The sequence below is a fragment of the Pongo abelii genome, chromosome 3 (genome assembly GCF_028885655.2).
Source record: "Pongo abelii isolate AG06213 chromosome 3, NHGRI_mPonAbe1-v2.0_pri, whole genome shotgun sequence".
NCBI lineage: Eukaryota > Metazoa > Chordata > Mammalia > Primates > Hominidae > Pongo > Pongo abelii.
Window position 1 is genome coordinate 62,931,451 of NC_071988.2, and position 27,978 is coordinate 62,959,428.

The following is a 27,978-nucleotide window of genomic DNA, read 5'->3' on the forward strand; positions in this document are numbered from 1 at the left end:
TAGCTGGGACTACAGGTGCTTGTCACCACACCTCACTAATTTTCCCATTTGTGTTATATGTGGATTCCACAGGACTGACTTCGAAAACTTGAGTATGCGTGGATTTTGGTATACACAGAAATGGGAGAGCTGGAACTAATCCCCCCATATACCAAGGGACTAATTGTATCTGTTTTTACAATTATACTGTAGGAGACATTATGTTCCATGACAATGGTAATTTTTAATGACAATTTTTAATTGAGTGAAATTACCATAAAAATAATAATAGCAGCTAATATTTACTGAGCTGTTACTAGGTGCCTATAAATAGCATAGATTTTTAAATTCTCCATAATTCTTCCTTATTTCACTTAACCACTCTATCTTAAATTACTCATGCTTGCCTCAGTAGCACACATACTTAAGTTGGAACAGTAAAGAGATTGGCATGGCCTCTGTGAAAGAATGACATGCAAATTTGTGAAGCATTCCATGTTTTTTAAAAAAAGAAAAAAATTACTCCCAGATTTTCACTGTGTTTGTGCATATGACCTTTTGTTTAGGTTGAATTACATCCAAAGATGAAATTTCCAGAAGTGAGATTACTGTGAGTCACAGGGCATGAGCATTCTCATTACCCTTGATGTAAATTGCAAAGCTTTCAGGCATGGTGGCTGTCAGCCTGTAATTCCAGCACTTTGGGAGGCTGAGGTGGGAGGATTGCTTGAGGCCAGGAGTTGGAGGAGGCAGTATAATGAGTCACTGTCTGTATGATTTAAAAAAAATTTCCAAGCTTTATCCTGGAAGGCTTATGTACATTTTAAACACCACTAATACTACAAGAAAATGGCAATTTCACTGCACCTTCGCCCACACAGATATTATAATTTAACAAGTTATTTTCTGTGTGATAAATGAAAGACCTCATATTATTACTTTTACTTTGTCACCCATTTTTTTTTTTTTTGAGACGCAGTCTCGTTCTGTCGACCAGGCTGGAGTGCAGTGGTGTGATCTCGGCTCACTGCAACCTCTGCCTCCCAGGTTCAAGTGATTCTCCTGCCTCAGCCTCCTGAGTAGCTGGGATTACAGGCACATGCCACCATGCCCAGCTAATTTTTGTATTTTTAGTAGAAATGGGGTTTCACCATGTTGATCAGGCTGGTCTTGAACTCCTGACCTCGTGATCTACCTGCCTCGGCCTCCCAAAGTGCTTGATTACAGCTGTGAGCCATGCGCCCAGCCTATTTGTCACATATTTTATCTTTCCTTATGTTAGCTTATTAGCTTTATTTCTTTATTGTCCTTTTTTTTTTGAGATGAAGTCTCGCTCTGTCTCCTAGGCCTGAGTGTAGTGGCACAGTCTCAACTCACTGCAGCCTTGACCTCCTAGGCTCAGGTGATCCTTCCACCTCAGTAGTTGGGACTATAGGTACATGCCACTATGCCTGGCCAATTATTTTTATTTTTTTATTTTTACTAGAGACGAGGTCTTGCTTTGTTTCTTAGGCTGGTCTGGAACTCCTGGCCTCAAGCAATCCCCCCCACCACCCCCTCCCAAAGTACTGGTATTATAAGCATGAGCCACCAATGCCTGGGGTATCTGTGTCTTTTCCATTTATTTATAGAGTTACTTTGTCTTTTACTAATTCAATGATCTGTTTAATCTTTTATTAAATTATAAAAATAGTAAATACTTTTAAATAAGTGAAAAATTTCCTTCACTCTTTAGACCCATAATCTTATCTCAGGAAGTAATTGCTATTGAGAAAATGGGCCATATCCTTCAAGATACGTACATGGTGATTGAACATCACTTCACCTTTTCATATTTCGTGGACATTTGTGCCAATACCTATTGATCTATCTTAATCCTTTTCATGGTTGCATAATATTTTATTATATGGATGTATCACAATTTACCAGTACCAGTCAACTGCTGGAGGCATTTAGGCTCCTTCTAATATTTGCTTTGAGCTCTTTATATAATTAAAAATTAACCCCCTCAGCTGGGTGTGGCAGCTCATACCTGTAATCCAAGCACTTTGGAAGGCTGAGGTGAGAGAACTGCCTGAGTGTGGGAGATCACCACCAACCTGGTCAACATAGCGACACTTTGTCTCTACTAAAAATTAAAAAAAATAAAAATGAGCTACATGTTGCAGTGCACACCTGTAGTCCCAGCTACTGGGGAGGCTAAGACTGGAGGATCACTTGAGTCTAGAAGGTTGAGGCTGCAGTAAGCTATGATCACACCATTGCACTTTAGCTTTGCTAAGAGCAAGACTGCATTTCTTAAACAAAATAAAAATTAGATGGGAATATTGCTCAAGCCCTGCAGGTTGAGGCTGCAGTTAACTGTGATTGCACCACTGCAGTCCAGCCTAGGTGATAGAGCAAGACCCTTTCTCTAAAAATAAAATAAAATAAAAATTAATCTTCTATCATATTTCCCAGTAACACCTTCCCTCCTACGTTTCTCCTAGAAGCCCTTGAATTTTGTTTTCCACATACCATTTAAAACTTTTAAGTGCTGATGTCTGTCTGTGTCATCCCTCTTTTTTTTTTTTTTTTTTTAGAATGTCTTTTTGTCACTTCTAGCTGGACCTACCATGAAAGACTTCTGAATCCAGGAAGAGAGACTGACTGGGCAACATGTTATTCAGGTACAAAAAGACTTGGACTGTAACTCAAAAATGATCAAATAATAGTGCATGCATCAAGTGCAATGGGAATCTCTTCTGGAGAGGGAGAGAAGCTTCCAGTTAAGGTGACATTGAAGCCAAGTCCTGTAAGATGAGGAAGAGTTGTATGAGAGTGGGGAGGGAAGGGGGAGGTGGAGGGATGGGGATTGGGCTGGGCTGGGATGGAGTGAGCTGCCCAGGCAGGGAAACCAGCACTATACAGACCTGAACAGTGAAGATGGCACATTTTGTTCAGGGAATGGTGAATTAAGTGTGGCAGGAATGCTTTGGAGAGACGGTCATTTGCTGGTATGGAATTTTCCTCAAGAGACCTCATTACAGTTTCTAATTTTTTGATGTTATCATGCATCACTGCCCTTGTCAGATAGTATCATGATCACAGTAACATCAAGCATAATATTTCATTGATTCTCACATAAACAGGTGGGTGCCACAGTTATCCCCATTATATGCACAAAATGATGAAGACTTGGGGTTAATGAGCGATTTGCCCAAGCTCACCTGAATATTAAGACTGAGTCAAATGTTAGTCTGGTCTGACTTTAATGCTTGCCTTGTTCATGAGCACCATCCATTGCCTCTCCTATGCAGTTAAGCAGGTAGACAGGTGAGAGAAGAGCCCGTGTGATATCGGGGGAAATTCACCCCTGATATTTCATGTAGGTTCTTTTCTATTTTCCCTGAGTGTCAGCCGGTCTGAGAAATAAAGGGAAAGAGTACAAAAGAGAGAAATTTTAAAGCTGGGTGTCCAGGGGAGACATCACATGTCGGCAGGTTCCGTCATGCCCCCCAAGCCGCAAAACCAACAAGATTCTATTAGTGATTTTCAAAAGGGGAGGGAGTGTATGAATAGGGTGTGGGTCACAGAGATCACATGCTTCACAAGGTAATAAAATATCACAAGGCAAATGGAGGCAGGGCAAGATCACAGGACCACAGGACCGGGGCAAAATTAAAATCGCTAATCAAGTTTCGAGCACGCATTGTCATTGATAACATCTTATCAGGAGAAAGGGTTTGAGAGCAGACAACCCATCTGACCAAAATTTATTAGGCGGGAATTTCCTCAACTTGATAAGTCTGGGAGCGCCACATGAGCCCGGGGCTTATTTCACCCCTTATCTATGACTGTAAAAGACAGCCGTCCCCAAGGCGGCCATTTCAGAGGCCTCCCCTTAGAGATGCATTCTCTTTCTCAGGGATGTTCTTTCCTGAGAAAAAGAATTCAGCAATATTTCTCCTATTTGCTTTTGAAAGAAGAGAAATATGGCTCTGTTCCACCCGGCCCACAGGCAGCCAGAGTTTAAGGTTATCTCCCTTGTTCCCTGAAATTGCTGTTATCCTGTTCTTTTTTCAAGGTGCCCAGGTTTCATATTGTTTAAACAACTTGTGCAGTTAATGCAATTATCACAGGGTCCTGCGGGGACATTCATCCTCAGCTTACAAAGATGACCGGATTAAGAGATTAAAGTAAAGACAGGCATAGGAAATCACAAGGGTATTGATTGGGGAAGTGATAAGTGTCCATGAAATCTTCACAATTTAACTTCAGAGATTGCAGTAAAGACAGGCGTAAGAGATTATGGAATTATTAATTTGGGGAACTAATAAGTGTCCATGAAATCTTCACAATTTATGTTCTTCATCCGTGGCTTCAGCAGGTCCCTCCATTCGGGGTCCCTGACTTCCTGCAACACGTTTCTCTCTACTCACAGACTTCTGACCAAATGTATGTGCGGAGTTTCTACACCAATTCTCCAGCTCTCTGGATACCAACCGCGTATCCCGCAATTGCATTCTGACACTACCTAGAGTTAGCGCAGAACCCACAGGTTAGGGGCTCAGTCCCACAAGACCACCCTCACTTCAGATGCCAGTTGCAAGTCCTAGGTTGTCACCTGTATTTTGACCAACCAGTTAGAAATCAGGGTTTCCCATGACCTTCTTCTTGAGTTTAATTATTTACTAGAACAACTCACAGAACTTAGAAAAACAGGTTTTTTTCTTTTCTTTTTAAGAGACAGGGCCTCACTCTGTTGTCCAGGCTGGTGTGCAGTGGTGCAATCATAGCTCATTGAAGCCTCAACCTCCAGGGCTCAAGTGATTCTCCTGCTTCAGCCTCTCACGTAGCTGGAATTATAGGGTTCCCACCACCACATCTGGCTAATTTCTTTTATTTTTTGTATAGATGGGGTCTTCTTATGTTGCCCAGGGTGGTCTCAAATTCCTAGGCTCAAGTGATTCCACCCACCTCTGCCTCCCAAAGTGCTGGGATTACAGGCATGAGCCAGCGCATCTGGCCACCTTATTTTCTATTACTGGCCCAATGTAATGGCTCCATCTCAGGAACAGCCAATGAAAGAGATGCACAGGACAAGGTAAGTGGGGAGGGGCACAGAGCTTCCATGCTCTCTGTTGGGCACACTACCCTCCCAGGACCTCCTTGTGTTTAGCAACACAGAAGCTCTCCAAACCCTGCTGTTTGGGTTTTTATGGGGCATGATTGATAAAATCATTGGCCATTGGTAGTTAAGTCAATTTTTGCCTCCTGGAGTTCAGCAGGTGAGGCTGAAAGCTCCAAGCCTCAAAAAATGTGGTTGGGGCCAGGTGCGGTGGCTCACTCCTGTAATCCTAGCAGTTTGGAAGGCTGAGGCACATGGACCACTTGAGGTCAGGAGTTTGAGACCAGCCTGACCAACATGGTGAAACCCCGTTTCTACTAAAAATAACAACAATTAGCTAGAAGTTGTGGCACATCCCTATAATTCCAGCTACTCGGGAGGCCGAGGCAGGAGAATTGCTTGAACCCGGGAGGTGGAGGTTGCAGTGAGCTGAGATTGTGCCATTGCACTCCAGCTTGGGCTACAAGAGCCAAACTCCATTTAAAAAAAAGCGGTTGCTTTCTCTGGCTGCTAGCCCTCCTCCTGAAGCAGTCTAGGAGCTTGCAGCCACCCTGTTAGCTCAACAGCATCCCACATGCATTCTTACCATGCTGCAGATCTGAAAGACCTTAGAGGCCCTTGTTTCAGGAACCTGGGACTAAGACTAAATATCAAAACAGAAAATGCTCCTATTACCTCTGTCACAAAGGGCTTTTTAAGAGCTTTGGAAGGTCTGTGCCAGGAACCAGGGGCAGAGACCAAATGTATATTTCTTTTCTTATATTTGAGACAGAGTCTCACTCTGCCACTGAGGCTGGAGTGCAGTGATGTGATCATAGCTCACTGCAGCCTTGACCTCCTAGGCTAAAGCAATCCTCCCACCTTAGCCTCTCCATTAGCTGGAACTACAGGCGTGCATCACCATGTCCAGCTGATTTTAATTTTAATTTTGTAAAGACAGGGTCTTCCTATTTTCCCCAGGCTGATCTCTAACTCTTGGCCTCAAGCAATCCTTCCTCTTTGGCCTCCCAAAATGTTGGGATTACAGATGGGAGCCCCCATACCTACCAATCACAAGGATCTTTATAAGAGAAGGAGGTAGGAGAGTCAGAATTAGAGAAAGTGATGTGGTAATGGAAGAAGAGGTCAGAGAGGGAGATTTGAAGATGCTGTACTTGTGGCCTTGAATATGGAGTCACGAGGTAAGTCAAGGAATGGGGGTGGCTTCTAGAAGCTGGAAAAGGCAAAGGAGCACATTCTGTCTAGAGCCTCCCCCAGAAGGAATGCAGCCCCTCTGACACCTTGACTTTAGCCTTAATAGACCTAGTTGGGCTTCTGGCCCCCAGAACTGTAAGATGGTAGATTTGTGGTGTTTGAAGCCACTAAATGTAGGGTACTTTGTTGTAGCAACAACCAAAAATGAACGTGAAGCTGGGACCTCATGTTACAGTTGCTGACGCCTGTAATCCCAGAATTTTAGGAGGCTGAGGTAGGAGGATCGCTTAAGTCCAGGAGCTTAAGACCAGCCTGGGCAACGTAATGAGACCTCATATCTAAAAAAAATGTTTTTAAAAGGCCAGGCTCAGTGGCTCACATTTGTAATCCCAGCAGTTTGGGAGGCCGAGGAGGGTGGATCACAAGGTCAGAAGTTCAAGACCAGCCTAGCCAAGATGGTGAAACCCCATCTCTACTAAAAATACAAACATTAGCCAGGTGTGGTGGTGGGTGCCTGTAATCCCAGCTACTCAGGAGGCTGAGGCAGAGAATCACTTGAACCCAAAAGGCAGACCTTGCAGTGAGCCGACATCGCACCCTTACACTTCAGCCTGGGCGACCGAAACTCCATCTCAAAAAAAAAAAAAAAAAAAAGCCAGGTGTTCTGGCATGCAGCTGTAGTCTCAGTTCCTAGGGAGGCTGAGGCGGGAGGATTGTTTAAGCCTGGGAGGTTGAAGTTGCTGTGAGCTGTGATTGCACCAATGTACTCCAGCCTGGGCAATAAAGCAAGACCTTGTTTCAAAAAGAAAGAAAGAAATGAGCATGGTGGGAATGGGGACAGATGACAATGTTAAGTAGAGTGGTCAGGGTTGGCCTCATAAGTGAATATTGAGCAAAAGTTTGAAGCAGGTGATGGAGCTGGCCAAGGTGCTGAGGGAAGGGCATTGTAGGCTGAGTCAACAGGGTCTTTATCCTGTTGGATAAAGGAGGAAACTCTCTGGTGTGTCTGAGGCTCTGGAAGGAGGCCAGTGGAGCAAAGAGATAGAGGGAGCAAAGTCAGCAAGGAGGCCAGGGAGTTACTGGGCTGGGATTGGTACAGATTGTGTAAGCCCTGGGATGCTATTGCTGGGGCTTTGGCTTTTACTCTGACTAAAATGGGAACCACCGAGGGCTTCTGAGCAGAGAGGCGACATGGTCTGTCTCCTGATTTAAAAGCACGACCTGGCTGCCAAGTTGAGAAAGACTATGGGAAGATTTGGGTAGAAGCGTGGGGGCCAAGCTGTGGCAACATCCCGGTGGGAGATGATAGTGATCCTGCCCGGGTTCACGGTGGTGGTGAGAGATGGTCAGAGCATGGATACATGTTGAAGTCAGTCAGTAGGATTTCCCGATGGACTGGATGTGAGCTGTGAGAGAAGGCAGTGGTCAAGGTTGAGTTTGATTCTAATTGAATTATTAAGTAATTTTAAAAAACACTACTGCCTTTCCCAATCCTACCAAGTAAAGGATGCTAGATAAAAGAAATCTCAAGTCGGGCCAGGTGCAGTGGCTCACACCTATAGTTCCAACAGTTTGAGAGGCAGAGATGGGAGTATGTTTTAAGGCCATGAGTTTGAGAGCAGCCTGGGCAACATAGCAAGACCTCCTCTCTAAAAAAAAAAATAAATAAATAAATTTAAAAAAATAAACATAGCCAGACATGATGGTATGTACCTATGGCCCCAGTTACTCATGTGGCTGAGATGGGCAGATCTCTTGATTCTAGGAGTTTGAGGCCAGCTTGGGCAACATAGCAAGACTTCTCTCTCTACAAAAATGAAAAAAAATGCCTGACATGGTGGTACTTGCCTGTATTCCCAGGTATGGGGGCAGCTGAGGCAGGAACATCTCTTGAGCCCAGTTGGTCAAGGTTGCAGTGAGCTATGATTATACAACTGCACTCCATCCTGGGTGACAGAGTGGGACCCTGTCTCAAAATACAAATACACATGAAATCTCAAGTCAGACCAGTCCCTTCTAGGCTATGTAGGCCTTGTAACCACGTAGCTGCATGATCGGGTTTGTGTGGCTGTGGATGAGGAGACCCCTGTCCAATTGTCGGCTTTGTAATCAGTTTATTTTTCAATATAGTAATCAAATATATTTCATCATACTTGATGGTCTCGGATATGTGTGGATTTTGGAATTCCCCTTGGAACAGGTTGTAACATCTTATTGGCTCCATAATTCCATAATTTTTAAAATCTGATCAGTTTTTAATAAGATCAGAGTTGATATTAGACTACCTAATTAGTTTTGTTAATGAGAAAATGAAATTGTGTTGTTTGCATTTTATCCAAGTTGGGTGTCATATTGGCTAAATCTCATCAATACTTAAACAAATGCAAAATTAGAGCTTATCATGAAACACAATGTAATTCTTGAAGAAGATGCCATTTCTTTTTTTTCTTTTTTTTTTTTTAAGATAGAGTCTTTCTCTTGTCACCCAGGCTGGAGTGCAATGGTACGATTTTGGCTCACTGCAACCTTCACTTTCTGGGTTCAAGCAATTCTCCTGCCTCAGCCTCCCGAGTAGCTGGGATTACAGGCGCCCGCCACCACACCCAGCTAATTTTTGTATTTTTAGTAGTGATGGGGTTTCACCATGTTGGCCAGGCTCCTCTGGAGCTCCTGACCTCAGGCAATCTGCCTGCCTCAGCCTCCCAAAATGCAAGGAGTACAGATGTGAGCAACCACGCCTGGCCTCCATTTCTTTTTTGTAGTCTTTAATAAACAGCTGCTATCATTGCAGACTTGCTATTTAGGCACTTAGGAATTTTTCACTAGAAGGCGTGTAAAGAAGGACCATGGGCATTTGTAATGAATTTAGCATTTATTCTTTGACTACATGACTGTCCCCAGAGCTGTAACTTTATTAATGAATTTTTTAGAAGCCATTTAGCTAGCAACTGAGCCTAACCAGCCACTCACCCTCGTTATTCAGTGCTCTTTTACTATTGTCTATTTCTCCTCCAACTTGGCTACACTCACAAAGTGATAAAAACTTGCATTTGTTTTCTTTCCTTTTCAGAGACAGGGTCTTGCTCTGTTGCTCAGGCTACAGTACAGTGACATGATCATGGTTCACTGTAGCCTCAAACTCCTGGGCTCAAGCAGTTTTCTCACTTCAGTCTCCCAAGTAGCTGGGACTACAGACATGTGCCACCATGTCCAGCTAATGTTTTCGTTTTTTATCATAGAGACGGGATCTTGCCAGGTTGCTCCGACTAGGCTCAAAACTCCTGACCTCAAGTGATCCTCCTGCCTCAGCCTCCCAAAGTGCTGGGATTACAGGCAGTCATGACCACCTGTGCCCAGCCCCCATTATCATTATTTTAAATAATAGCTTTATTAAAATATGATTCACATACCATTCACTTTATTTATTGAAATCTGCAATTCAGTAGGTTTTAGAATATTCACAGAGCTGTGCATCGATCACCACAGTCACTTTTAGAAGCTTTCATTACCCTGTAGAGAAATCCATACCCCTTAGCCACTACCTCCTACTCTCCCCACCTACCTTTGCCCCCAGCCTTAGGCAACCATTGATTAATTTTTTTGTCACTATAGATTTGCCTAATCTGGACAAATAGAATTGTACAATATGTGATCTTTTGTGGCTTTTTTTCCCTCTTAGCACAGTGTTTTCAAAGTTCCTGTATGTCATAGTGTGTATCCATATTTCATTCCTTCTATGGCAGTATTCCATGGTAGAGACACACTGCATTTTGTTTATCTGTTCATCAGTTGGTGGATATTTGGGTTGTTTCCATGTATTCCATGTATTGGTCATTATGAATAATGCTGCTATGAAGATTGTTGTACCAGTTTTTGTGTGGACATATATTTTTATTTTTCTGGGATTTATGCCTAGGAGTGAAATTGTTGCATTATAGGATGACTGTACATTTAGCCTTTTGAGAAACTGCCAGACTGTTTTCTAAAGTGGCTACACCAGTTGGGTGCAATGGCTCACACCTGTAATCCCAGCTACTCAGGAGGCTCAGCTAGGAGGATGGCTTGAGCCCATGAATTCAAGACCAGCCTGGGCAAGATAGTGAAACCCTGTGTTGATTTTTAAAAAATCCAATTAAAATGACAAGAAAAGAAATACCCAAACAAAATGGTTACACGATTTTATGTTCCCACCAGTAATATATGTGGGTTCCAATTCCTCCACATCTTCACTGACATTTTTTTTTTTTTTTCTAGATAGGGGTTTGCTCTGTCTCTGAGGCTGCAGTGCAATGATGCCATCACAGTTCACTGCAGCCTTGACCTCCCAGGCACAAGTGATTCTCTCATCTCAGCCTCCTGAGTTGCTGAAAATTGCAGGTGTACGCCACCATGCCTGGCTAATTTTTATATTTTTTTCTGTAGTGATGGGATTTTACCATGTTGCCCAGGCTGATCTCATACTCCTGGTCTCAAGTGATCTGCCCACCTCAGCCTCCCTAAGTTCTGGAATTACAGGCTGCCACCATGCCCGGCCTTCACCAACATTTGCCATTATCTGTGTTTTTTTTTTTTCCTTTATACCTTAAAGCAGTATGAGAACAAGTGTCTTCAATTATAGGAAACAGTATAATCCCAGGGCATTGGGAGGCTGACAGGAAGATGTCTTGATGCCAGGAGTTTTTGTTGTTGTTGTTGTTGTTGTTTTTGACAGAGTCTCGCTCTGTCACCCAGGGTGGAGTGCAGTGATGGGGTCCACTGCAACCTCCGCCTCCCAGGTTCAAGTGATTCTCCTGCCTCAGCCTCCCGAGTAGCTGAGACTACAGGTACATGCCACTACTGCCCAGCTAATTTCTGTATTTTTGATAGAGTCAGAGTTTCACCATGTTGGCCAGGCTGGTCTTGAACTCCAGACTTCAGGTGATTTGCCTGCCTCAGCCTCCCAAAGTGCTGGGATTACAAGCATGAGCCACCATGCCCAACCTGATGCCAGGAGTTTTAGACTAGCCTGGGCAACCTAGCAAGACCTTGTCTCTACAGAATATTTAAAAATTAGCCAAATGTGGTGGTGCCTGTGTATAGTCTCTCTCCCTCTCTCTTGTTTTTTTCTTTCTAACTTTTCGTGATGTGGTCTGGCTCTGTCACCCAGGCTGAAGTGCAGTAGTGTGATCATGGCTCACTGCAGCCTGAAACTCCTGGGATCAAGTGATTGATCCTCCCTCCTCATCCTACCAAGTAGTAGGGACCACAGGTGTATGCCACCCAGGTCTTGCTATGTTGCCCAGGCTGGTCTTGAGCTCCTGGCCTCAAGCAATCCTCTCACCTTGGCCTCCCACAGTGCAAAGATTACAGGTATGAACCACCATGCCTGGCCCCTACCCTGCCTATTGAGAACTAAAAGAAGGATCCAAATTCTCCTTAGCTCAACTCGAGCCATTTCCTGATTGCTTCATCAGCAAGGAGCTTGTTATTGGGCTGTCCAGGCCTCCCAAGCAGCACAGAAATGAGGTGAAGGAGTTTTCCTGCTGCTCCACTCTGTAAGGAGTTGGAGGGTGATGTTTACTCGTTTGCAGAGAGAGATGCCTTGTAGGCACCTCAGGATGGAGAGGACCCTGATTCCAATGTCCTTTTTTTCTTTCAAAACAGGACCTTGCCCTGTCACTCGGGATGGAGTTCAGTGGTCCAATCGTGGCTCATTGTAGCCTCAAACTCCCAGGCTCAAGCAGTCCTACCATGTCAGCCTTCCCAGTAGCTGGGACTACAGGCAAGCATCGTGACACTCAGTGAATTTCGTTTTTATTTTTTTGTAGAGATGGGGCCTCAGTATGTTGCCACGGCTGACCTTGAACTCCTACACTCAAGGGATTTTCCTGACCTGGCCTCCCAAAGTATTGGTATTACAGGCATGAGCCATTGTGCCCACCGTCTCTGGTTCTTAACCTTCTGCCTCCCTCTTCCAGTTTTAAAGAATGCATGTAATTACATGGGCTCTCCTAGATACTCCAGGATAATCTTGTTTTAAGGTCAGCTGACGAGCAACATTAATTTTATCTGCACTCTTAATTCTACCTTTCTATGTAATTGTGCTGTGTAACATAGGACATGAGCAATTGGTGGGGGTGGGGGTTATTACTTTGGCCACCACAGTAACTATTTTATGCCAGGTACTCAGCTAAGCACTGGTGAATTAAGCATGAATAACACACACTCCCTAATCTCCATCCATTCTTGGGAGGAGCACCTCACCTGTCATGCTCCTGAGAATCTGGGGAGTCAAAGAAGTCTTCCATGAGGAGGTGATGCCAAAGCGGACAAGTGACAGAGGAGTCAAAGCTAGCTAGGAAGAGAGTAGAGGTTTAAGGGGAAACATATTATAAGCAGAGGATATCACCCACTTCAGAGACTCCCAGAGGAGAAAGAGTTTGCATTGAAGGGGCAGATGAGGCTCAGTTGGACTCCATAGCAGATGAAATGGAGAGGGGCAAGCAGTGAGGCTGCCTTGCAAGGCAGGGCAGAGCAGGGGCTGTTAAGGAGTTTGGACTTAATCCCTGAGGCAAGGAGAAGTGATGTAAATGGGGGAGTAACATGATGAGATTCACGGATTAGAGACATGGCTCAGGCTGCTGTAGAGAAGGCACCAGGGAGAGCAGATGGCTCAGTGGGTGTGCAGGAGACCTCTCACTGAGTTTAGGGAGAGGTTTTTTAAACAGAAGAAGTTTGAGTAATTTAAATGATGATGGGAAGGAGCTAAAAGTGGGGGATAGGTTAAAGATACAGGAAAGTGGGAGGAAGAACTGACAAGTGAGGTTCCAGAGAGGGCAGGAGAAGAGGAGATTCTCACAGGGGGATTAACACTTTCTTTTCTTTTTTCTTTCTGAGACAGAGTCTCACTCTGTCACCCAGGCTGGAGTGCAGTGGCACAATCTTGGCTCATTGTAGTGCAGACTTCCAGGCTTAAGGGGTTCTCCCACCCCAGACTCCCAAGTAGCTGGAACTACGGGTGTGCACCACCACCACACCTGGCTAATGTTTCTTTTTTTTGGTAGACACAGAGTCTCACTATTTTGTGCTGATTGGTCTCCAACTCCTGGCCTCAAGTGATCCTCCTGCCTAGGCTTCCCAAATTGCTGGGATTACAGGCATGAGCCACAATGCCTGGCCTCTGATAGTTCTGTATTCTCTAGAGTTGTCTTTACTTTGTGCTAGTGTGTCCCTCATTGTGCTGATCCTCTGTAAAAATTAATACCTTTTCTTTTCTTCAAGATGGAGTTTCACTCTTGTTGCCCAGGCTGGAGTGCAATGGCGCTATCTTGGCTCAGCGCAACCTCCACCTGCCTGGTTCAAGCGATTCTCCTGCCTCGGCCTCCCAAGTAGTTGGGATTACAGGCATGTGCCACCATGCCCAGCTAATTTTGTATTTTTAGTAGAGATGGGGTTGCTCCATGCTGGTCAGGCTGGTCTCGAACTCCTGACCTCAGGTGATCTGTCTGCCTTGGCCTCCCAAAGTGCTGGGATTACAGGCATGAGCCATTGTGCCTGGCCAAAATTAATACTTTTTATATTAAATTTACATATATATACATTTTTTCTTTTTGATACCGGGTCTCGCACTGTCACCCAGGCTGGAGTACAGTGGCACAACCTCTGCTCACTGCAGCCTCCACCTGCCAGGCTCAAGCAATTCTCCTGCCTCAGCCTCCCGAGTAGCTGGGATTACAGGTAAATGCCACCACACCCAGCTGATTTTTGTGTTTTTTGTAGAGACGAGGTTTCGCCATGTTTCCCGGACTGTTCTCAAACTCCTGAGCTCAAAGCAGTCCACCCACCTTGGCCTCCTAAAGTGCTGGGATTACAGGTGTGAGCCACCTTGCTCATTCTAGTTTAAACTTTTGAATGGTTTGTGTCTCCTGATTGGACTCCTACAAATACAGAGTCGATGCTAGGAAGGGTACCAGGAGATAGACGCACACAGATGGGATTTGGGAGTAGGTTTGGTTATCCAAGGAGCAGTGCTGAGCTCCTTGCTAATGGGATATGGGATGCTGGTGATTTCCAGGAAGTGACTTCACAATGACTCAAGCTACCATATACTGTTGATTGTGAAATGCCAGTTGAAGCATATGTCCTGTGAGCTTAGGGGTGCTACAGGTTGACCACTGCAGCAGTAAAGATGACTCTGAAGAATGGCATGGGATGGATCCTTTCGAATGCACTTGAGCAGCGGTCTCCAACCACAGGGCCACAGAGCTGGAGGTGAGCAGCAGGTGAGTGAAGGGAAACTTCATCTGTATTTCTAGCCCCTCCCATCGCTTGCATGACCACCTGAGCTCCATGTCCTGTCAGATCAGCAGCAGCATTAGATTCTCATAGGAGCACAAACTCTGTTGTGAAGTGTGCATGCGAGGGATCTAGGTTGTGTATGCCTTATGAGAATCTAATGCCTGATATTCTGTTACTGTCTCCCATCACCCCAGATAGACAGTCTAGTTGCAGGAAAACAAGCTCAGAGATCCCACTGAGTCTACGTTATAGTGAGTTGTAGAATCATTTCATTATATATTACTATGTAGTAATAATAGAAATAAAGTGCACAATATATGTAATGCACTTGAATCATCCTGAAATTATTCCCTCACTCCCAGTCTGTGGAAAAATTGTCTTCCACACGTTCACTCTGTTTTTTGGTAGAGGCAGGGTCTTAATATATTGCCCAGGCTGATCTCAAACTCCTGGCCTCAAGTAATAGACCTCTCTCAGCCTCCCAAAGTGCTGAGATTACAGGCATAAGCCACCACCCTCAACCAAGACTTTCTTAAACCAAATAAAAATTAAGTGAGATTACTTGAGCCCAGGTGGTCAAGGCTGCAGTGAGCCTGATTGCACCACTGCACTCCAGCCTAGGTGACGGAATGAGACTGTCTCAAAAAATAAAATAAAATAAAATACAAATTAACCCTTTATGACGTTCCCAGTAACTTTCCCTCCTAAGTGTTCCCCACAAATCTTTGAATTCTGTTTAATTTCCACATAACATTTAAGACATTTAAGAACTTATGTCTGTCTGTGTCATCCCTTTATGTCAAAAGATGTCTTTTTGTCACTTCCAGCTGGATCTGCCATGAACGACTTCTGAATCCAGGAAGAGAGACTGACTGGGCAACATGTTATTCAGGTACAAAAAGATTTGGACTGTAACTCAAAAATGATCAAATGATAGTGCATGCATCAAGTGCAATGGGAAGCTCTTCTGGAGAGAGAGAGAAGCTTCCAGTTAAGGTGACATTGAAGCCAAGTCCTGAAAGATGAGGAAGAGTTGTATGAGAGTGGGGAGGGAAGGGGGAGGTGGCGGGATGGGGAATGGGCTGGGATGGGATGGAGCAAACTGCCCAGGAAGGGAAACCAGCACTGTACAGACCTGAACAACGAAGATGGCATATTTTGTTCAGGGAATGGTGAATTAAGTGTGGCAGGAATGCTTTGTAGAGACAGTAATTTGCTTGTATGGAATTTTGCCTGAGAGACCTCATTGCAGTTTCTGATTTTTTGATGTCATCATCCATCACTGTCCTTGTCAAATAGTTTGGAATGGGTATAATGATCACAATAACCCCAAGCATAATATTTCGTTAATTCTCACAGAATCACAGGTGGGTGCCACAGTTATCCCTATTTGATGAATGGAGTGATGAAGCCTTGGGAATAATGAATGATTTGCCCAAGCTCACCTGGATATTAAGACTGAGTCAAATGTTGGGTCTGGTCTGACTTTAATGTTTGCTTTGTTCATGAGCACCACGTATTGCCTCTCCTATGCAGTTAAGCGGTAGACAGGTGACAGAAAAGCCCATGTTTGTCTCTACTCACACACTTCCGACTGAATGTATGTATGGAGTTTCTACACCAAATTCTTCAGTGCTCTGGATATTAACTGGGTGTCCCATGACTTTATTCTGACACTACCTGGAGTTAGCACAGACCCTACAAGTTAGGGCCTCAGTCCCACGAGACCATCCTGACTTCAGATGCCAATGGCAAGTCCTAAGTTGTCACCTGTACTTTTGACCAACCTGTTACAAATCGGGGGTTCCCATAACTGTTTTCTTGGGTTTAATAATTTGCTAGAACAGTTTATGGAACTCAGAAAAACAGTTTATTTTCTTTTTTTCTGAGAGAGAGGGTCTTATTTTGTTGCCCAGGCTGGTGTGCAATGGTGCAGTCATAGCTCATTGCAGCCTTGATTGTCGGCTCCGGTGGTTCTCCCATCTCAGCCTCCCTAGTAGCTGAGACTACATGCCTGCAACACCACATCTGGCTAGTTTCTTTTATTTTTTGTATAGATGGGGTCTTGTTGTGTTGGCCAGGCTGGCCACAAATTCCTGGTCTCAAGTGATCCTCCCACCTCAGCCTCTGAAAGTGCTGGGATTACAGATGTGAGCCACCACATCTGGCCAGTTCATTTCCTATTACTGGTTCATTGTGAAGGATACATCTCAGAAACAGTCAATGAAAGAGACGTGCATGCTGGGTGCAGTGGTTCATGCCTGTAATCTCAGCACTTTGGGAGGACAAGGTGGGAGGATCGCTTAAACTCAGGAGTTTGAGACCAGCCTGGGCAACATGGTGAAAACCTGTCTCTATAAAAAATTAAAAAATAATAATAATAACCGGTGTGGTGTTGTGCACCTAGAGTTCCAACTTCTAGGGAAGCTGAGATGAGAGGATGCCTTGAGCTGGGGACTGGGGAGGCTTAGGTTACAGTAAGCTGAGATTGTGCCACTGCACTCTAGCTTGGACAAAAGAGCCTGATCCTGTCTCAAAAAAAAGAAAGATACCCAGGGCAAGTTAAGTTTGGAGGAGCACAGAGCTCCCATGCCCTCTGTTGAATATGCGACCCTCCCAGCATCTCCTGTGTCCAGCAACCCTGAAAGCTCTGCAAACCCCGTTCAGGGTGTTTATGGAGGCTTTATTAGGCAAGCATGATTGATTAAATCTTTGGCTGTTGGTGATTAAGTCAGTCTCCAGACCCTCTTCCTCCTGGAGTTCAGTGCATGAGGCTGAAAGTTCCAAGCCTCTTACCATGTGGTTGCATGGTAATCAGTCTTCCTCTTGAAGAAATGTAGGAGCTTGCAGTCACCCAGTCATCTCAACAACATCCCCAAATGCACTCTTACCATGCTGGAGATCCCAAAGTTCTTAGAGGCTCTTGTGTTAGAAACCTGGGACCAAGACCAAATATTAAAACAAAAGATGTTCCTGTCACATCTATCACTGAGGTCTTTCTAAGAGCTTTAGAAGCTCTGTGCCAGGAACCAGGGACAGAGATGAAATATATATTTCTTTTCTTTTTTTTTTTTTTGAGACAGAATCTCCCTGTGTCATCCAGGCTGGAGTGCAGTTATGTGATCATAGCTCACTATAGCTTTGGCCTTCTGAGATCAAGCGATCCTCCCATCTCAACCTCCCAAGTAGGTAGGACTACACATGCATGTCACCCATGCCCAGCTCATTTTTGTAGAGTCGGAGTTTCACCATGGTGGCCAGGTTGGCCGTGTTGGCCAGATGGGGTCTTCTTTTGTTGCCCAGGCTGGCCGCAAATTCCTGGGCTCAAGTGATCCTCCCACCTCTTCCTTGTAGAGATGCGATTTAGTTATGTCGTCCAGGCTGATCTCAAACTCCTGGGCTAAATCGATTGTCTCACTTCAGCCTCTCAAGTAGCTGGGACTACAGGCGCATACCACCATGTCGGGCTAATATTTATTTTTATTTTTTTTCTAGAGGTGGGGGTCTCACTATGTTGTTCATGCTAGTTTCAAACTTCGGGCCTCAAGTGTTCCTCCTGCCTTGACCTCCCAAAGTGTTGGGATTCTGAGTGGGAGCCATCATGCCCAGCAATCACAAGGGTCTTTATAAAAGAAAGAGAGTAGGAGATTCAGAATTGGAGCAGGAGATGTGGTGATGAAAGCAGAGGTAAGAGAGGGAGATTTGAAGATGCTTCACTTCTGGCTTTGAAGATGGAGTCAGGGGCCATGATCCAAGGAATGGGGGTGGCTTCTAGAAGCTGGAAAAGCCAAGGGAACACTTTAGAGTCTCCAGAAGGAATGCAGCCCTGCTGACACCTTGACTTTAGCCTTAATAGACCTAGTTTGAGTTTCTGGCCCCTAGAACCATAAGATGGTAGTTTTGTGGTGTTTTAAGCCACTAAATGTAGAAAACTGCAAACTATGTTGCAGCGGCAAGAAGAAATGAACATGAAGCCAGGCATGATGGCTCATGCCGGTAATCCCAGCACTTTAGGAATTTAGGCAGGAGGATCACATGAGGCCAGGAGTTCAAGACCAGTCTGGGCAACATAGTAAGACCTTGTCTCTACAAAAATGAAAAAATTGGCCAGGTGTGGTGGCTCACACCTGTAATTCCAGCACTTTGGGAGGCCGAAGCGGGCAGATTACCTGAGGTCAGGAGTTCACGACCAGCCTGCCCAACATTGCAAAACCCCGGGTCTACTAAAAATACAAAAATTAGCTGGGCGTGGTGGCACGCACCTGTAATCCCAGCTACTTGGAAGGCTGAGGCAGGAGAATCACTTGAATCTGGGAGGTGGAGGTTGTAGTGAGCCGGGATCACACCATTACACTACAGCCTGGGCAAGAAGAGTGAAACTCTGTCTCAAAATAAAATAAAATAAAATACTAAAAAATTTAGGGAAGCATGATGGCATGAACCTGGAGTCCCAGCTACTGGGGAGGCTGAGGTGGGAGGATCGCTTGAGCCTGGAAATTTGAGGTTGCAGTGAGCTGTGATTGTGCCACTGCACTCCAGCCTTGGTGACAGTGAGATCTTGAAAAAAAGAAGAAAGTAAAGAAAGAAGAAATGAGCATGGTGGGCATGGGGACAGATGGCAATGTTAAATAGAATGGTCAGGGGTGGCCTCCTAAGTGAAAATTGAGTAAAGACTTGAAGGAGGGGAAGGAGCTGGTCAAGGTGCTGTGGGAAGAGGACTGTAGGCAGAAACAATAGAATAAAGTGTCTGAGGTGTGTCTGAGGCTCTGGAAGGAGGCCCATGGAGCAGACAGAGAGAGGGAGAGAATTAGGGGAGGGGGCCAGGGAGTTGCTGGGTGGGGATCAGTACAAATCACATAAGCCCCGGGAGGTTATTGCTGGGGCTTTGGCTTTTACTCTGACTCAGATGGGAACTGCGGGAGGGTTCTGAGCAGAGCGACCACATGCTCTGTCTCCTGATCTAAAAGCATTCTCTGGCTGCTGAGTTGAGAAAGACTATGGGAAGATGTGGGTAGAGGCATGGGGGCCAAGCTTTGGCAACATCCAGGTGGGAGATGATGGTGGTCCTGACCAGGGTCATGGTGGTGTTGAGAGATGGTCAGAGGGGAGAAGTAGGGGAGGAGGCCAGGGAGTTGCTGGGTGGGGATCTTTAGTACATGTCGAAGACAGTCAACAGGATTTCCTGTCAGACTGGATATGGGGTGTGAGAGAAGGCAGGGGTCAAGGTTGAGTTTGATTGTTACTGAAATTATTAAGTAATTTTTAAAAACACTACTGCCTTTCCCAATCCTACCAAGTATGGGATGCTAGATTAAAGAAATCTCTTCAGGCTCATTGTGGTGGCTCATGCCTGTAGTCCCAGCTGTTTGGTAAGCAGAGGTGGGAGTATCTTTTAAGGACAGGTGTTCAAGACCAGCCTGGACAACACAGCAAGATCTGCTCTTTACAAAAATATTTTTCAAAATTAAATAAATTTAGCTAGGCATGGTGATGTGTACTTGTAGTTTCAGCTACTCAGGAGGCTGAAGTGGGCAGATCTCTTGAGGTCAGGAGTTTGAGGCCAGCTTGGGCAACATAGCAAGACCCCTCACTCTACAAAAAAATTAAAAAACTAACCAGGCATGGTGGCACTCAACTGTACTACCAGCTACTGGGGAGCTGAGGCAGGAAGATGGCTTGAGCCCAGGAGGTCGAGGCTGCAGTGAGCTGTAAGTGCACAGCTGCACTCCAGTCTGGGTGACAGAGCAGGACCTGTCTCACAATACAAATAAAAATACAAGTAAAATAATGAAATCTCAAGTCAGAGCCTTTTGGCTCTGCAGCCCTTGCAACCCCTCAGCCGTGCAGTGGGGTCTGCGTCACTGGGAATGAGGAGACCCCTGCACGGTGTTGTTGCCTGACTAATCAGTGTTTTAAAACATATATTAATCGGGGTGGGTGCGGTGGCTCACACCTGTAATCCCAGCACTTAGGGAGACCCAGGCGGGTGGATCACCTGAGGTCAAGAGTTCAAGACCAGCCTTGCCAACATGGCGAAACTCCTTCTCTACTAAGAAAATACAATAATTAGCTGGACATGGTAGTGGGCCCCTGTAATCCCAGCTACTTGGGAGGCTGAGGTAGGAGAATCGCTTGAAGCTGCGGGGCGGAGGTTGCAATGAGCTGAGATTGCACCACTTCACTCCAGCCTGGGCAAAAGAACAAGACTTTGTCTCAAAGAAAAAAAAAAAGTATTATATCAACATGTAATGGTTTTATTATTAATATGTAATGAATATTAAATATTTTTAAAATCTTGTATTATATCAACATGTAATGGCTTTAATATGTGATGAATAATATTTAAGAACTTGTGTCTTATTTTCTAGTTTTAATATAATTGTCTACAGAAAGAAATAGTCTTAGAGATCTTCAATAAAGTTAAAAAATGTAAAGGGATGTTAGATCCCAAAAGATTGAGAATTTCTAGTTTAGAAATATTCAGAGTAAGCCACATACTACTTGCTACTTGAACTATTTTTTTTCTTTGATTTTTATTTTAGGAGATGGGGTCTCACCCTGTCACCCAGGCTTGAGTACAGTAGTGCTATCACAGCTCGCTGCAGCCTTGAACTCCTGGGCTAAGGATCCTCCTACCTGAGCCTCCTGAGTAGCTGGGACTGTAGGTATACGTGACGATACTTCCTAATTTTTAAATTGTTTTGTAGACGTGGGGTCTCAGTTTGTTGGCCAGGCTGGTGTCAAACTCATGGCCTCAAGTGACCCTTCCACCCCTGCCTCCCATCCTAGAGGTGTGTGCCACTACAAGGAGCACTTGTTCAATGTTCTAAAAAACAAATTTCTAAAGTAAGGCTGTGGGATGATGGCAGGAAGATAAAAGAAAAACAGAAGAATAAGTTAAAATGACTTATTCACACATATTCTTTTGACAGCAAGAAGAACTTTTAGTATATACATTCCTTACAAACAAACAAAAGGCAGATAAACAATGTTGTATACGAACTTCAACACACACCGTACAATATTCCCATTTTGCTGACATAAGTTATGGAAATTTCGTTGTTTACTTGAGTGTCGCTACCAGTATTTTGCTTCTCTGATGATTTTTATCAACTTCCTCATCTGTTAACTTCTCTCCAAGGTATGTCATATCATGACATACTGCTGCTGCACGAACATGGCCAGTGTCTTCCTGTTAAACATGTAGAATGCTTTCCTAATTTCTCTTTTTACCCTCTGTCTTTGTGTTTTGCATTTTTCTTACTTTTATTGTCAGAAACTCCAGAAAGTCAATCGTACTAATTTATCACCATTTGCTTTATTAATGTATACTTTGCTTATATGGAATTTTGCCCAACAGACCTCATTACAATTTCTAACCTGTTTTATTTTGTTTTTTTTCTGAGACAGAGTCTCCCTCTGTTGTCCAAGGCTGGAGTGTAGTAGTGCTATCACAGCTGACTGCAGCCTCAACCTTCCAGGCTGAAGCGATCCTCCCATCTCAACCTCCCACGTGGCTGAGACTATAGGTGCTTGCCACTATGCCCAGCTAATATTCGGAATTTTCCTATACGTGGATTCCAGAGGGGTGACAGTGAAACGTGAGTAAGCATGGATTTTGGTATATGCAGAGATGGGGGGCTGGAACTAATTCTGTATACTGAGGGACGACTGTATATGTTTTTACAATTATGCTGTAGGATACATACTGTTGCATAGCCTTGAAAATAATAATTTTTAATTGAGTGGAATAACAATATTGATAAAAGTAGCAGCTGGCCAGATGTGGTGGCTCACACTGGTAATCGCAACACTTTGGGAGGCTGAGGCAGGAGGATGGCTTGAGGCCAAGAGTTTGGGATAGGCCTTGGAAACAAAGGGAGTCGCCATCCCTACAGAAAAATACATGAATTAGCCTAGTGTGGTGGCATGTTCCTGTAGTCTCAGCTCCTTGGTAGGCTGAGGTGGGAGGATCACTTGAGCCCAGGGAGGCTGAGACTGCAGTGAGTCATGATCAGGCCTCTGCACTCCAGCCTGGGTGACAGAGTGAGACCCTGTCTCAAAATGACAAAAAAGTAGCAGCTAACATCAACTGACCTTTTACCAGATACCTATTAATACCATAGTTTAATTTCTTATAACTGTTTCTTATTTCACTTACCAACTCTGTCTTCAGTTACTCCCAGATTTTTACTGTGTTTGTACAGATGACCTTTTGTTTAGATTGAATTGTCTCCCCAGAAGTAAGATTACTGTGAGTCACGGTGAATGGACATTCTCATTACCCTTGATGTAAATTGACAAGGTTTTGGGTGCCTCCCAGCTATAATCTTAGCACTTTGGGAGGCTAAGACAGGAGGATTGCTTGAGGCCAAGAGTTGGAGGAGGCAGTATGGCAGTATGGTGAGATCCTGTCTCTATTATTTTTAAAAATTGACAAGCTTTACCCTGGAAGGCTTATACACAATTTAAACACCCCTTATAGTATAAGAAAGTGCCCATTTCACTGCACCTTTGCCAGCACAGGGTATTATAATTTAGTAAGTCATTTTTTGTTTGATTATTTTAAATAGATAAAAGACCTCATATTACTTTACTTGTCACATTTCAACATCTTTCCTTAGCTTATTAGCTCTATTTCTTTTCTGTCTGTAAATGGTTGTTGTTGTTTTGTTCTTTGAGACAGGGTCTTGCTCTGTCACCAGGCTGGACTGTAGTGGCATAATCATGCCTCACTGCAGCCTTGACCTGCCAGGCTCAAACTTCAGCCTTCAGAGTAGCTGGGACTACAAGTGTGCACCACCACTCCCAGCTAATTTTTTTTCTTTTTTTGGATAGAGACACGGTCTCACTGTGTTGTCCAGAGCAGTGTCTAGCTCCTGGCCTTAAGCAATCCTCCTGCATTAGCTTCTGAAATTGCTGGAATTTCAGGCATGAGCCACCATGCCTGGCCTGGGCTAGTCCTATATTCTCTAGAGTTCTCTTTACTTTGTGCTAGCCAATCTCTCATTATGCTGTTCACCTGTTATAATGAATAATTCTCTGTATTAAATTTTACCACTTTAAACTTTTGAGTGGTTTATGCTTCCTGATTGGACTCTGACTAATATGCTAGGAAGGGTCCCAGGAGATAAACCCACACAGATGGGATTTGGACATAGGTTTGGTTTCCCAGGGGGCAGTGCTGAGCTCTTTGCCAGTGGGAAATGGGATGCTGGTGATTTCCAGGAAGTGACCTCACAATGACTCAAGCTACCACTTACTGTTGATTGTGACAAAATGCCAGCTGAGGCACATGCCTTGGGAGCTAAGTGGTTGCTGCACTTGACCACTATGAAGACTGGTGTGGGAAGGGTCGTTTTGGATGCACTTGAGCAGGGGTCCCCAACCCCTGAGCCATGGAGCCGTAAGGAGCCACACAGCAGGAGGTGAGTGGTGTCAAGTGAGGGAGTGAGGGAAGCTTGGTCTGTATTTACAGCCACTCCCCTTTGCTCACATTCCCGCCTGAGCTCCACCTTCTCAGATCAGCAGCAGCATTAGATTCTCATAGGAGAACGCACCCTGTTGTGAGCCGTGCATGTGAGGGATCTAGGTTGCGCTGTCCTTATGAGAATCTAATACCTATTGATCTGTCACTTTCTCCCATCACGCTCAGGTGGGACCATCTAGTTGCGGGAAAACAAGCTTAACACGCCCACTGATTCTACATTATGGTGAGTTCTATAATTATTTTATTATATATTACAGTGTAATAATGGAAATAAAGTGCCTAATAAATGTAATGTGCTTAAATCTTTTGGCCCAGCTCCTACCTCCCGGCAGCCTCTCCAGGCCCAGAACTTTCTCCAGTCAGCCTCTACAGACCAAGCTCATGACTCACAATGGCCTATTTAGGCCCATACCCTACCTCACGGCAGTCTCCGCAGATGAGGCTACTGCCTCACAACAGCCTCCACAGGCACAGCTCCATTGTTACAATGGCCTCTTTAGACCCAGTTCCTGCCTCCCAGGCTTCTCTCCAGGCCCTGAACTTTCTCAAGTCGACCTCACCAGACCCAGCTCCTGCCACTCATTGGCCTCCCAAGGGCCAGCTTTTGCCTCACGGCCACCTTCCAAGACCCAGCTCCTGTTGTACAGTGGCCTCTTGAGGCCCATCTTCTGACTCCGGGCAGCCTGTACAGGCCCAGCTCCTGCCTTACAACAGCCTCTTTAGTCCCAGCTCCTGCCTCTTTGCAGGAGGCCCAAATGTCCTCAAGTCCAGGCCACAAAATCCAGGGCCAAAATGTCCACAAGTCGGCCTCTCAAGGCCCAGCTCCTGCCTTTCGTTGGTATCTCCAGGCCCAGCTGCTGCCCCCAGGTGGCCTCTACAGGCCGTGCTCTTTCTTCTGACTGTGTCTGGAGGTCCAACTCCTGCCTCAGAACAACCTCTTTTGGCTCAGCTCCTGCCCAGCTCCTAGTGGCCTTTGTAGGCCCAAAACTGCCTCAAGTCAAGCTTTCCAGGCCCACCTTCTGCCTCCCAATGGCCTGGACAGGCCCAGCTCCTGCGTGACAATGGCCTCTCCAGGCCCAGCTTTTGCCTCACAGAAGCCTTCCCCAAACAAGGTCCTACCTGCCTCCCAGCAGCCTCAACAGGCCCAGATCCTGCTTCACACTAATCTCATTAGGCCCAGCTCATACCTCACCGTGGCCTCTCCAGGCCCAGCTCCTGCCCCTCGACAGGCTGTCCGTGCCCGAAACTTCCTCAAGTCGGCCTCTCCAGGCACAGCTCCTGCCTAACATTGGCCTCTTTAGGCACAGCTCATGCCTTGGTGGCCTCTTCAGGCCCAGCTCCTGCATCCCAGCACCTTCTCAAGACCGAGAACTTTCTCAAGTCTGCCATTCCAGGCCCAACTCGTGCCTTCCGTCAGCATCTACAGGCTCAACCTCTGCCTCACAGCACACTTTCCCAGCCCAGCATGTGCCTCACCGCAACCCCCTAGGCCAAGCTCCTGCCTTTCAGCAGCCTCTACAGGCCCCACTCCTACCTCAATGGCCTCTCTAGGGCAAACTTATGCCTCACAGTGGCCATTCTGGCCCAGCTTTTGCCTTTTGGCAGCATCTCCAGACCCAGAACTTCCTCAAGTGGGCCTCTCCAGGCCCAGCTCTTCCTCCTGGTGGCCGCTGCAGGCCCAGACTGTTGTCAAGTCGGCCTGTCCAGGGTCAGCTCCTGCCTCCCAGCGGCCTCTGCAGGCCCAGGTCGTCCTCAAGTCAGCCTCCACAGGCCCAGTTCCAGCCTCTCGGTGGCCTCTCCGGGTGCAAAAGTTCCTCGAGTCAGCCTCTCCAGACCCAGCTCCTCCTGCCTCCCAGTGGCCTCTTTCAGCCCAGCCCAGCTCATGCCTCCTGGCGGCCTTCCCAGGCCCCGCTTTTGACTTTTGGCGGCCTCTGCAGGCCCGAATTTGACCTCCAGTCGGCCTCTCCAGGCCCGGCCTCCTGCCTCCCGAAGGCCTGCACAGGCCCAGCCTCTGCCTCACAGCAGACTATCCACGCCCAGCTAGCCCTCGCCTCACTGCGGCCTCCCCAGTCCAAAGCTCCTGCCTCTCAGCCGCTTCAGCAGGCCCAGCTCCCGCCTGCCAGTGGCCTCTTCAGGCCCATGGGGCTCATTCCTCACAATAGCCTTTCCAGGCCCAGTTTTTCCCTTCCGGCGGCCTCTGCGGGCCCAGAACCTCCTCAAGTTGGCCTCTCCAGACCCACTTGCAGCCTCCCGGCGTCCTCTCTGTGCCCAGTTCTTCCTCCCGGCTGCGTCTCCAGGCCCGACTCTGACCTCCCAACAACTCTTTGGACTCAGCTCCCGCCCAGCTCCCGGTGGCCCTGGTAGGCCCACAACTTCCTGAAGCCAAGCTCCCCAGGCCCAGCTCAGGCCTCATGGTGGCCTCTCCAGGCTCAGCTCCTGCCCTCCGACGGCGTCTCCAGGCTCCAAACGGCGTCCAGCCGGTGGGCTCCTTCTGGCCCAGTTTGGGCCTCCCGGCAACCTCTGCAGGCCCAGATCGTCCTGAAGTCGGCCTCTCCAGACCCAGCTCCGGCCTCCCAGCAAGCAAGCTCTTTTGGCTCAGCTCCTGCCCAGCTCCCGCTGGCCTTTGTAGGCCCCGAACTTTCTTCAACCAAGCACTTCACGCCCACCTCCTGCCTCCCGGTGCCTGAACTGGCCCAGTTCTGGCTGAAGAACAGCCTCTGCAGGCCCCACTCTTGCCTCCCAGGGGCCTCTCCAGGCCCGGCTCTCGACCCACGGCGGCCTCCCGGGGCCAACTCCCTGCCTGCCTCCCGGCAGCCTGCGAGCGGCCCAGCTCCTCCCTCATGGTGGCCTGTTGAGGCCCAACTCATGCCTTTGGCACCCTGCCCAGAGGCGTGAGCCCCTGCCTCACACTGGCCTCTCTCACGCTAGGACTTCTCTCAGCGTGAGAGAGGACCTCAGCATGAGAGAGGACCTGTGAGAGGACCTGTCTCAGCGTGAGAGAGGACCTGTGAGAGGACCCTCTCAGAGGACCTCTCTCACGCTAAGAGAGGACCCCTCTCAGAGGATCTCTCTCACGCTGAGAGAGGTCCTGCCTCACGCTGGCCAGTTGAGGCCCAATTCATGCCTCTGGCACCCTGCCCAGAGGCGTGAGCCCCCGCCTCACATTGGCCTCTCTCAGCATGAGAGAGGACATGTTAGAGGACCTCTCAGCGTGAGAGAGGACCTCTTTCAGCGTGAGAAGGGACGTCTCTCAGCGTGAGAGAGGACCCCTCTCAGAGGACCTCTCTCAGCGTGAGAGAGGACCCCTCTCAGAGGACCTCTCTCAGGGTGAGAGAGGACCCCTCTAAGAGGACCTCTCAGCGTGAGAGAGGACCCCTCTCAGAGGGCTTCTCTCACGCTGGCCTGTTGAGGCCCAACTCATGCCTCTGGCACCCTGCCCAGAGGCCTGAGCCCCTGCCTCACACTGGCCTCTCTCACGCTGAGAGAGGTCCTCTCTCACGCTAGGACTTCTCAGTGTGAGAGAGGACCTCAGCGTGAGAGAGGACCTGTCAGAGGACCTCTCTCAGCGTGAGAGAGGACCCCTCTCAGAGGACCTCTCTCACACTGAGAGAGGTCCTCCCTCACGGTAGCTTGTTGAGGCCCAGCTCATGACTCTGGTGGCCTCTCCAGGCCCAGTCCCTGCCTGTTGGCTGGCGGCTTCTAGAGGCCCAGCCTCTACCTCAACAGTGGGCCCTCCAGGCCCACCTCTTACCTCGCCGTGGCCTCCTCGGGCCAGGCTCCCGCCTCGGGACGGCCTCCGCAGGCCCAGCTCCTGCCTCACGGAGGCCCTCCGGAGGCCAAGCTCATACGTCACGGCGGCCTCTCCCGGCCTGGCGTTTGCTCCTTTGCATGTGCTCCAGGCCCTGCACTTCCTGCAGTCGGCCTCTCC

General features: G+C 46.8%; 1 non-coding gene and 1 pseudogene across 1 annotated transcript; both read left to right on the forward strand.

Annotated features, from left to right (window-relative positions):
- Positions 1-378: 378 nt before the first annotated feature.
- LOC129059243 (U6 spliceosomal RNA) lies at positions 379-482 on the forward strand. The gene has a single exon (XR_008525003.1). It is a non-coding gene; the product is annotated as a U6 spliceosomal RNA (small nuclear RNA).
- A 4,481-nt stretch (positions 483-4,963) lies between these two features.
- Positions 4,964-26,954, forward strand: LOC129058779 (putative uncharacterized protein FLJ46235; annotated as a pseudogene).
- The last annotated feature ends 1,024 nt before the right edge of the window (positions 26,955-27,978 follow it).